At 46.1% G+C, this 11,554-nt stretch overlaps 1 pseudogene; it reads right to left on the bottom strand.

The window, feature by feature from the left end:
• The window catches only part of LOC112245017, a 181,748-nt pseudogene extending 172,011 nt beyond the window's left edge, over positions 1-9,737 (bottom strand).
• Positions 9,738-11,554: the final 1,817 nt, after the last annotated feature.

Below are 11,554 nucleotides of genomic sequence, written 5' to 3'. Positions count from 1 at the left end.
GTCGGCCACCCTGATAGCCCTTCTGACAACCCCCCCACACCCACTGAGGACAAACACAAGACACAGATTATACTACTTATGGACTCAAATGGGAAATATATAGAAGAAAAAAAACTTTTTCCCAAACACAGTGTGTCTAAACTCTGGTGTCCAAACACCCAGCGCGCCCTCGACCTTCTGTCTGAGGACCAACTAGGCTCACCTAGCCACATAATAATACACACAGGCACAAACGACCTGAGAGCACAGCAGGAAAGGGTGGCCACAGCACTGAAGGGAGTGATTGAAAAGGCTTCCTCTACTTTCCCCAACGCACAAGTGGTTATCTCCACCCTGCTACCACGAAAAGACTTCCACCCTGCCACAATACAGCGGGTAAACGCAAGTATTTCCCGTGACTGTGCCTCAAAACCAAATGTTTTCCTGGCCCACCACTCCACCCTGGACTTGAACAGCCTCTATGACCAGGTCCACCTCTACAAGGCAGCAGTGCCCACCTTTGCCCGAACCCTAAAGGACATCGCTCTCAAACGTATCCCCAACACTTCACACAGGAGCAACAGATCAATAGACACCCCACCCAGACCAGCGAGACACCCTCCCAGACCTGCAGGACCCCCTGGACCTACACATAGAGGACCCACGCCAAGAGGAATTACATCCAGACCACAGCACCCCCAGACACATCCACACCCCCACCCCAACCAATCAACCCCCCACGTCAACCATGCCCATACCCCATTTAGGCCCCCTCAGATCAGACCTATGCCACTCCTGCCCACCCCATGCACCCCACCCCCGCAAAGAGGGCCTCAACATGGAAGCCACTCATACGCCCAGGTAGTGAGCGGGCAAACAGTTCCAACCCTCACTCTCGCCCAAGCCAATGGCATGTACCAGATGCTCAGCAGGCTCTGCTCACACTTACTGGCCTGAGGCCAAACCATGACCAACAACATTGGACACTCTATGGAACAAAAAGCCTTCACTATATCATCCTGGAATATCCAAGGCCTGAGGTCATCTGCCTTTGGCCTAAAGAGCAGGAACCCGGACTTCACCAAAGAAATCGGTAACACAGACATTGTCATCCTGCAAGAAACCTGGTATAGAGGAGACGGACCCACTGGTTGCCCTCTAGGTTACAGAGAGCTGGTAGTCCCATCCACCAAACTACCAGGTGTGAAACAGGGAAGGGACTCAGGGGGTATGCTAATTTGGTATAGAGCAGACCTAACTCACTCCATTAAATTAATCAAAACAGGAACATTCTACATTTGGCTAGAAATTCAAAAGGAAATTATCCTAACAGAGAAAAATGTCCTCCTGTGTGCTACCTATATCCCCCCACTAGAATCCCCATATTTTAATGAAGACAGCTTCTCCATCCTGGAGGGGGAAATCAATAATTTCCAGGCCCAGGGACATGTACTAGTCTGTGGCGACCTAAATGCCAGAACCGGACAAGAACATGACACCCTCAGCACACAGGGGGACAAACACCTGCCTGGAGGTGACAGCATTCCCTCCCACATATGCCCCCCTAGGCACAACTATGACAACATAACCAACAAAAACGGGTCACAACTCCTGCAGCTCTGTCGCACGCTGGGTATGTACATAGTCAATGGTAGGCTTCGAGGGGACTCCTATGGTAGGTACACCTATAGCTCATCTCTTGGCAGTAGTACTGTAGACTACTTTATCACTGACCTCAACCCAGAGTCTCTCAGAGCGTTCACAGTCAGCCCACTGACACCCCTATCAGACCACAGCAAAATCACAGTCTACTTAAACAGAGCAATACTCAATCATGAGGCATCAAAGCCAAAGGAACTGAGTAACATTAAGAAATGCTATAGATGGAAGGAATGCAGTTTGGAAACCTACCAAAAAACAATTAGGCAACAACAAATTCAATCCCTTTTAGACAATTTCCTGGGTAAAACGTTCCACTGTAATAGTGAAGGTGTAAACTTGGCAGTAGAAAATCTCAACAGTATATTTGACCTCTCAGCTTCCCTATCAAATCTAAAAATCTCAAATAGAAAACCGAAGAAAATTAACAACAATGACAAATGGTTTGATGAAGAATGCAAAAATCTAAGAAAGAAATTGAGAAACCTGTCCAACCAAAAACATAGAGACCCGGAAAACCTGAGTCTACGCCTTCACTATGGTGAATCACTAAAACAATACAGAAATACACTACGGAAAAAAAGGAACAGCATGTCAGAAATCAGCTCAATGTAATTGAAGAATCCATAGACTCTAACCACTTCTGGGAAAATTGGAAAACACTAAACAAACAACAACACGAAGAATTATCTATCCAAAATGGAGATGTATGGGTAAACCACTTCTCCAATCTTTTTGGCTCTATAACAAAGAATAAAGAGCAAAAACATATACATGATCAAATACAGATCTTAGAATCAACTATTAAAGACTACCAGAACCCACTGGATTCTCCAATTACACTGAATGAGTTACAGGACAAAATAAAAACCCTCCAACCCAAAAAGGCCTGTGGTATTGATGGTATCCTCAATGAAATGATCAAATATACAGACAACAAATTCCAATTGGCTATACTAAAACTCTTTAACATCATCCTTAGCTCTGGCATCTTCCCCAATATTTGGAACCAATCCACAAAAGTGGGAGACAAATTTGACCCAAATAACTACCGTGGAATATGCGTCAACAGTAACCTTGGGAAAATCCTCTGCATTATCATTAACAGCAGACTCGTACACTTCCTCAATGAAAACAATGTACTGAGCAAATGTCAAATTGGCTTTTTACCAAATTACCGTACAACAGACCATGTATTCACCCTGCACACCCTAATTGACAACCAAACAAACCAAAACAAAGGCAAAGTCTTCTCATGCTTTGTTGATTTCAAAAAAAGCCTTCGACTCAATTTGGCATGAGGGTCTGCTATACAAACTGATGGAAAGTGGTGTTGGGGGTAAAATCTACGACATTATAAAATCCATGTACACAAACAACAAGTGTGCGGTTAAAATTGGCAAAAAACACACACATTTCTTTACACAGGGTCGTGGGGTTAGACAGGGATGCAGCTTAAGCCCCACACTCTTCAACATATATATCAACGAATTGGCGCGGGCACTAGAAAAGTCTGCAGCACCCGGCCTCACCCTACTAGAATCCGAAGTCAAATGTCTGCTGTTTGCTGATGATCTGGTGCTTCTGTCACCAACCAAGGAGGGCCTACAGCAGCACCTAGATCTTATGCACAGATTCTGTCAGACCTGGGCCCTGACAGTAAATCTCAGTAAGACCAAAATAATGGTGTTCCAAAAAGGTCCAGTCACCAGGACCACAAATACAAATTCCATCTAGACACTGTTGCCCTAGAGCACACAAAAAACTATACATACCTTGGCCTAAACATCAGCGCCACAGGTAACTTCCACAAAGCTGTGAACGATCTGAGAGACAAGGCAAGAAGGGCATTCTATGCCATCAAAAGGAACATAAATTTCAACATACCAATTAGGATTTGGCTAAAAATACTTGAATCAGTCATAGAGCCCATTGCCCTTTATGGTTGTGAGGTCTGGGGTCCGCTCACCAGCCAAGACTTCACAAAATGGGACAAACACCAAATTGAGACTCTGCACGCAGAATTCTGCAAAAATATCCTCCGTGTACAACGTAGAACACCAAATAATGCATGCAGAGCAGAATTAGGCCGATACCCACTAATTATCAAAATCCAGAAAAGAGACGTTGAATTCTACAACCACCTAGAAGGAAGCGATTCCCAAACCTTCCATAACAAAGCCATCACCTACAGAGAGATGAACCTGGAGAAGAGTCCCTAAGCAAGCTGGTCCTGGGGCTCTGTTCACAAACACACCCCACAGAGCCCCAGGACAGCAGCACAAATAGACCCAACCAAATCATGAGCAAACAAAAAGATAATTACTTGACACATTGGAAAGAATTAACAAAAAAACAGAGCAAACCAGAATGCTATTTGGCCCTAAACAGAGAGTACACAGTGGCAGAATACCTGTCCACTGTGACTGACACAAAATTAAGCTTTGACTATGTACAGACTTAGTGAGCATAGCCTTGCTATTGAGAAAGGCCACCGTAGACAGACCTGGCTCTCAAGAGAAGACAGGCTATGTGCACACTGCCCACAAAAGGAGGTGGAAACTGAGCGGCACTTCCTAACCTCCTGTCCAACGTATGACCATATTAGAGATACATATTTCCCTCAGATTACACAGATCCACAAAGAATTCGAAAAACAAATTCAATTTTGATAAATTCCTTCATCTACTGGGTGAATTTCCACAGTGTGCCATCACAGCAGCAATATTTGTGACCTGTTGCCACAAGAAAAGGGCAACCAGTGAAGAACAAACACCATTGTAAATACAACCCATATTAATGCTTATTTATTTTCCCTTGTGTACTTTAACTATTTGTACATTGTTACAACACATATATATATATATAATATGACATTTGTAATGTCTTTACGGTTTTGAAACTTCTGTATGTGTAATGTTTACTGTTAATTTTTATTGTTTATTTCACTTTTGTATATTATCTACCTCACTTGCTTTGGTATGTTAACACATGTTTCCCATGCCAATTAAACCCCTTGAATTGAATTGAGAGAGATACAGAGAGAGAGAGATACACAGAGAGAGAGATACAGAGAGAGAGAGAGAGATACAGAGAGAGAGAGATACAGAGATATATATAGAGAGAGATACAGAAATAGAGATACAGAGATACAGAGTGAGAGAGAGAGAGATACAGAGATATATATAGAGAGAGAGAGATACCAAGATATATATATAGAGAGAGAGATACAGAGAGAAAGCGAGATAGAAAGAGAGAGCGAAGCAGAGAGAAAAAGAGAGGGCAAGAAGGAGAGGAGCAGAGAGAGAGTAATAGAGGGGGAGACATCAGCTGGTGTGCTTAAGCCAAAAACACTAAAGCAGTAAACAAACACATCCTATGGTTCAACCTCCATCCTCCCCTCCAAACACACGCATTCAGTGCCAAGACTGAGCACCTGGTAATTACCATGCCAAAGTAAGTCTGGGCCTGAGACAGAATAATGCTGTGCCGCTTAGCCCCCCCAAACACAGCCACCTGGCACTTAGCTGGCTGGGGACAGCGAAACAACAGTAAACCTGACTGGGAGGGAAGCGATCACTGAGCAAGGAGCTGGCTAGCACAGGAGAGAAACATACAGTATTAACCATAGGGGGTGGAAATGATGTGTGCAACAGACACAATTAGTATGTTTACATGCACATTGTACAAAACATTAGGGGCAAAAAAATAAAGTATTACATTTTTTTTTAAATGTAACCTTTATTAACCAGGCAAGTCAGTTAAGAACAAATTCTTATTTACAATGACGGCCTACCCCAGTCAAACCCTACCCCGGTCAAACCTGGACGACGCTGGGCCAACTGTGTGCTGCCCTATGAGACTCCCAATGACGGCCTACCCCGGTCAAACCTGGACGACGCTGGGCCAACTGTGTGCCGCCCTATGAGACTCCCAATCACGGCCGGATGTGATACTGCCTGGATTCAAACCAGGAGCTGTAGTGTTGCCTCTTGCACTGAGATGCAGTGCCTTAGACAGCTGCACAAGTCGGAAACACCTGCTCTTTCCATAACAGACTGACCAGTTGAAAGCTATGATCCCTTATTGATGTCACATGTCAAATCCAATTCAATCAGTGTACATCAAGGGGAAGAGACAGGTTCAAGATTTTTAAGTCTTGAGACATGGATTGTGTATGTGTGTGATTCAGAGGGTGAATGGGCAAGACAAAAGATTGAAGTGCCTTTGAACGGGGTAGTAGGTGCCCGGGCGCACCAGTTAGAGTATGTCAAGAACTGTAACGCTGCTGGGTTTTTCACGCTCAACAGTTTCCTGTGTGTGTATCAAGAATGTTCCACCACCGAAAGGACATCCAGCCAACTTGACACAACTGTGGGAAACATTGGAGTCAAGGTGGGCCAGCATCCCTGTGGAACGCCTTCGACACCTTGACGTATTGAGGCTATTCTGAGAGCAAAAGAGGGTGCAACTCAATATGATTTTTTTTTTTTACCTTTATTTGACCAGGCAAGTCAGTTAAGAACAAATTCTTATTTTCAATGACGGCCTAGGAACAGTGGGTTAACTGCCTGTTCAGGGGCAGAATGACAGATTTGTACCTTGTCAGCTCGGGGGTTTGAACTTGCAACCTTCTGGTTACTAGTCCAACGCTCTAACCACTAGGCTACCCTGCTGCCCCGGAGGGCAAGAAGGAGAGGAGCAGAGAGAGAGTAATAGAGGGGAAGACATCAGCTGGTGTGCTTAAGCCAAAAAACACTAAAGCAGTATGATATTAAACTGATTAGGGCAGTAAGAAGGTTATACAGGCTTATCTTAAATCAGCGTAAGGTCTAAATGGAAGTAAGCACACGCTGAATAAAATACCTAGTTTCCTGAGCAATCTGGAATTATTAGGGCAACAGCTTAATCTGTGTTCCATCAGTGTAATTGATCTGCACATGTGCCAGCACCGGTAGCACAAGCCTCCCTCTTATGCACGAGTGATGTGAGTTTGGGAAAAACTGAAAGTAAGCATCTTAAAAATACATTTCACATACAAACTATATACGTCCAAACTCAATCAGGCTTCACAAAAATAACATGGCCGTTGTGGTAGAATGTTTATTTTGATTGCCGATTTTCTGCATTTATTTAAGTCCCATCAGGAAGCCTGACTTCAGATGTGTCCATGTAAACATTATTATTAAGGAAATCGTTTATGTGCATGTAACTGTACTCAATGAGACAACATCAAAACCCACATAGTACCTGACATTAGAAGATATGAGCATTTTTTAATATATATTTAAAAAATATATATCCTACATTCTTTTTTAATTTTTTATTATAAAGCTAAAATACAACAAAACTGATCATTCAATTCATGCTTTTCAGTCTGCAGATGGATAGTTGGATGGAAAGAGAAACTTTGCTCTTTTGCTTTTCCACATCCTCTCTGGAGACCTGGCTAGCCACCGCGGTAGAGGAACCAAACAACAGATGCACTTTGATGATGTCAGGTGACAGGTCAGCCAGGTCCTTTGTGAAGGGTAGTCAGTCTGTTTCTCTGAGTGCTGGGTCTTGGTTTTATTCCTTTCCCTCTCAGTGACTGGATGGTCGTTCCATGTCGTTTCAGAAAGCAATGACACCCACAATCTCTGATTGTTCTGAAATCATTTCTGTCGTTTGAAACAGATAAGATTTGGCATGGGGAGGGGGGGGGCTTTTGACAATTTCTTTGGAATCCTCATGTCTTATGTACTATATTTACTGAATTTGGGTGCAATCAATTAGCTTAATTTCTCAGAGATAATGTTGCAGGAGGCCTCCCGAGTGGCGCAGCGGTCTAAGGCGTCACTACAGACCCGAGTTTGATCCCAGGCTATGTTACAGCCGGCCGCGACCGAGAGACGGCGCACCTATTGGCCCAGTGTTGTCCGGGTTAGGAGAGGGTTTGGCCAGCCGGGATGTCCTTGTCCCATCGCGCACTAGCGACTCCTTGTGGCGGGCTGGTCGCATGCACGCTGCCGTACATTGGTGCGACTGTCTTCCGGGTTAAGCGAGCAGTGTGTCAAGAAGCAGTGTGGCTTGGCAGGGTCGTGTTTCGGAGGAGGCATGACTCTCGACCTTCGCCTTTCCCGAGTCCGTACGGGAGTTTCAGCAATGGGACAAGACTAACTACCAATTGGATATCATAAAATGATCTGTAACCTTCTGTTTCTTACAACAGAAATGATTTCAGAACAATCTGAGGTGGTGGGTGTCGAAAACCTTGTGCTTTTTGGAGGTGAAATGACCCTGGGACTGTGTTGATATTGTTGGTCTGTTTTTCACCTGCTGCCCAGAGAAAATATATTTTTTATGGGCACTCATGAATTCTGTCCTTGAAGTTCATTGGATCCTCTCAGCCTGGAAGGGAAGGTGAGGAGGACAGAGAAGTCCGCTGGGAGTGAGAGAGTTTTCCCCTCAGAAGGAAGGAGCTCACAGACCTAACCACCCTGAAGCCATTTTCCTTTACCTTTAAGCCTGGATGAGGCTGAGACATTAGGTGAACTGTGAACCATAGATTGTTCTAGAAAACGCATAGGCTACAACAAGCTTTCAGGAAGACAGGCAACTATCAGTGTCCACATAGAGCACTGGTTATAATACAAAATGTTGAATGAGACTGCCATGCAAGCAGCACACCCGCATACAGTAGGTCTTACAGCGGTCAAAACTATGAATATAATAACTCAATACTCTATATCCTGGTGCTTTAATGGAGCTTCAGCTCTTTTCACAAAAAACAAAAACATACCTTTAAAATCAAGCTCTCTCTCTCAAGCCACTGCTATTGCAGCGAATGTCATCATTCCAGGGGTACAAATGAGAGGTAATAAAATAATAAGCGGGGGTTTATCCTACCATCACATGTAATGGTACAGAGTCTTTAAACTTTGCTGTTGAATTTGGAGTCACGCACAGAGGAGGGCACACACACAAAGGGCACTCCACATCGAAAGATGTCAGTAGGAGAGTTGGCTTCCAAATGTCAGCTACGTGAAGAACATTAGAAGAGAATGTAGACTCAGGTATTAGTAAAACCTACACTCTGCTGTGGAGAGAAGGAAAGAGAAGGGAGGGAGAGGGACTCAAGAGGACAGAATGAGGCACTGTCTAATTCATAAGTGAAAGTTATGGATGAAATCTCATTGCCAGAGGTCTCAGCATGTGGCCGACAGAGCATGTGGCCTAAGGGGCACTCTAACTCTGACCTTTAACTGCTAACAGACAAGCACGCAGACACACACCTCTTCTAGACTGGATGCTGGATAACAGAGAGCCATTAATAAATTATATGAATTAAATGTGTGTGGCGACCTTGTGTTTTTGTGGGCTGCAGGGGAGCGAGGGAGAGAGAGAACGACTCTAAATTAAGCACCTGTATAAGAGAGATGGGAGCTCTGCCCAGAGCCTCATCAATCCATCCTTCCTCTCCTCTGTCACAACCTGGCATCTATCCTTCTGTGTAAGTGTGTTATTTTCTTGTGGAAGAAGTGAACATGTTTCAATAACACCATGGCTCAGCACAGACTAAGTGCTGCCTTAATTGCCTGTTGTTGCCCAGTACTTCTGGCTAGTCTTGCATCATTGGTAATGGCGCAAATCCTTTCCACATACACTAAACCCAAGGTCTTTCCACCCTCTAAAAACCTGAGAGAATCTCAGACTTTAAACATTGACCCTGAACACTGTTTCACTTATTGTGTGTGGCATACTGCACAATACCGCAGCCTTTATCCCGGTGTGCACGTCAGGCATACCCCAGCCTTTATCCCGGTGAGCACGTCAGGCATACCGCAGCCTTTATCCCGGTGTGCACGTCAGGCATACCGCAGCCTTTATCCCGGTGTGCACGTCAGGCATACCGCAGCCTTTATCCCGGTGTGCACGTCAGGCATACCGCAGCCTTTATCCCGGTGTGCACGTCAGGCATACCCCAGCCTTTATCCCGGTGAGCACGTCAGGCATACCGCAGCCTTTATCCCGGTGTGCACGTCAGGCATACCGCAGCCTTTATCCCGGTGTGCCGTCAGGCATACCGCAGCCTTTATCCCGGTGTGCACGTCAGGCATACCGCAGCCTTTATCCCGGTGTGCACGTCAGGCATACCGCAGCCTTTATCCCGGTGTGCACGTCAGGCATACCGCAGCCTTTATCCCGGTGTGCACGTCAGGCATACCGCAGCCTTTATCCCGGTGTGCACGTCAGGCATACCGCAGCCTTTATCCCGGTGTGCACGTCAGGCATACCGCAGCCTTTATCCCGGTGTGCACGTCAGGCATACCGCAGCCTTTATCCCGGTGTGCACGTCAGGCATACCGCAGCCTTTATCCCGGTGTGCACGTCAGGCATACCGCAGCCTTTATCCCGGTGTGCACGTCAGGCATACCGCAGCCTTTATCCCGGTGTGCACGTCAGGCATACCGCAGCCTTTATCCCGGTGTGCACGTCAGGCATACCGCAGCCTTTATCCCGGTGTGCATGTCAGGCATACCGCAGCCTTTATCCCGGTGTGCATGTCAGGCATACCGCAGCCTTTATCCCGGTGTGCATGTCAGGCATACCGCAGCCTTTATCCCGGTGTGCATGTCAGGCATACCGCAGCCTTTATCCTGGTGTGCATGTCAGGCATACCGCAGCCTTTATCCTGGTGTGCATGTCAGGCATACCGCAGCCTTTATCCTGGTGTGCATGTCAGGCATACCGCAGCCTTTATCCTGGTGTGTATGTCAGGCATACCGCAGCCTTTATCCTGGTGTGCATGTCAGGCATACCACAGCCTTTATCCTGGAGTGTATGTCAGGCATGCCGCAGCCTTTGTCCTGGTGTGCAATAAAGTCTTCCTCCTCTCCTACAAGGTTAAGGTCAGCGCTCCAGATCTCTCCAAACTCCAGATCTCTCCAGACATGTACCACGTCAACCTCACACCCACACACTAAAGGCCAAGGTTGACCTGCCGTGGAGACGAGGTCCAAAGTGGATGTGGTCTGAACCGGGGTTTAAACCCCAGAGGCCAGCTGGCTAAGATTGGAAAGCAGCTGCGGTCATCCCCCTCTTCAAAGGGGGGGACACTCTTGACCCAAACTGGTACAGACCTATATCTATCCTACCATGCCTTTCTAAGGTCTTCGAAAGCCAAGTCAACAAACAGATTACCGACCATTTCGAATCTCACCATACCTTCTCTGCTATTCAATCTGGTTTCAGAGCTGGTCATGGGTGCACCTCAGCCTAAGGTCCTAAACGATATCTTAACCGCCATCGATAGGAAACATTACTGTGCAGCCGTATTCATTGATCTGGCCAAGGCTTTCGACTCTGTCAATCACCACATCCTCATCGGCAGACTCGACAGCCTTGGTTTCTCAAATGATTGCCTCGCCTGGTTCACCAACTACTTCTCTGATAGAGTTCAGTGTGTCAAATCGGAGGGTCTGCTGTCCGGACCTCTGGCAGTCTCTATGGGGTGCCACAGGGTTCAATTCTTGGACCGACTCTCTTCTCTGTATACATCAATGAGGTCGCTCTTGCTGCTGGTGAGTCTCTGATCCACCTCTACGCAGACGACACCATTCTGTATACTTCTGGCCCTTCTTTGGACACTGTGTTAACAACCCTCCAGGCAAGCTTCAATGCCATACAACTCTCCTTCCGTGGCCTCCAATACCCTACTCAACAAATTGGATGCAGTCTATCACAGTGCAATCCGTTTTGTCACCAAAGCCCCATATACTACCCACCATTGCGACCTGTACGCTCTCGTTGGCTGGCCCTCGCTTCATACTACAAGACCCTGCTAGGTAAAGTCCCCCCTTATCTCAGCTCGCTGGTCACCACAGCATCTCCCACCTGTAGCACACGCTCCAGCAGGTATATCTCTCTAGTCACC

Source organism: Oncorhynchus tshawytscha, linkage group LG03 (assembly GCF_018296145.1).
Source record: "Oncorhynchus tshawytscha isolate Ot180627B linkage group LG03, Otsh_v2.0, whole genome shotgun sequence".
Lineage (NCBI taxonomy): Eukaryota > Metazoa > Chordata > Actinopteri > Salmoniformes > Salmonidae > Oncorhynchus > Oncorhynchus tshawytscha.
The sequence above is the reverse complement of the archived record's forward strand: the minus strand, read 5'-3'. Positions and strand labels throughout refer to the sequence as shown.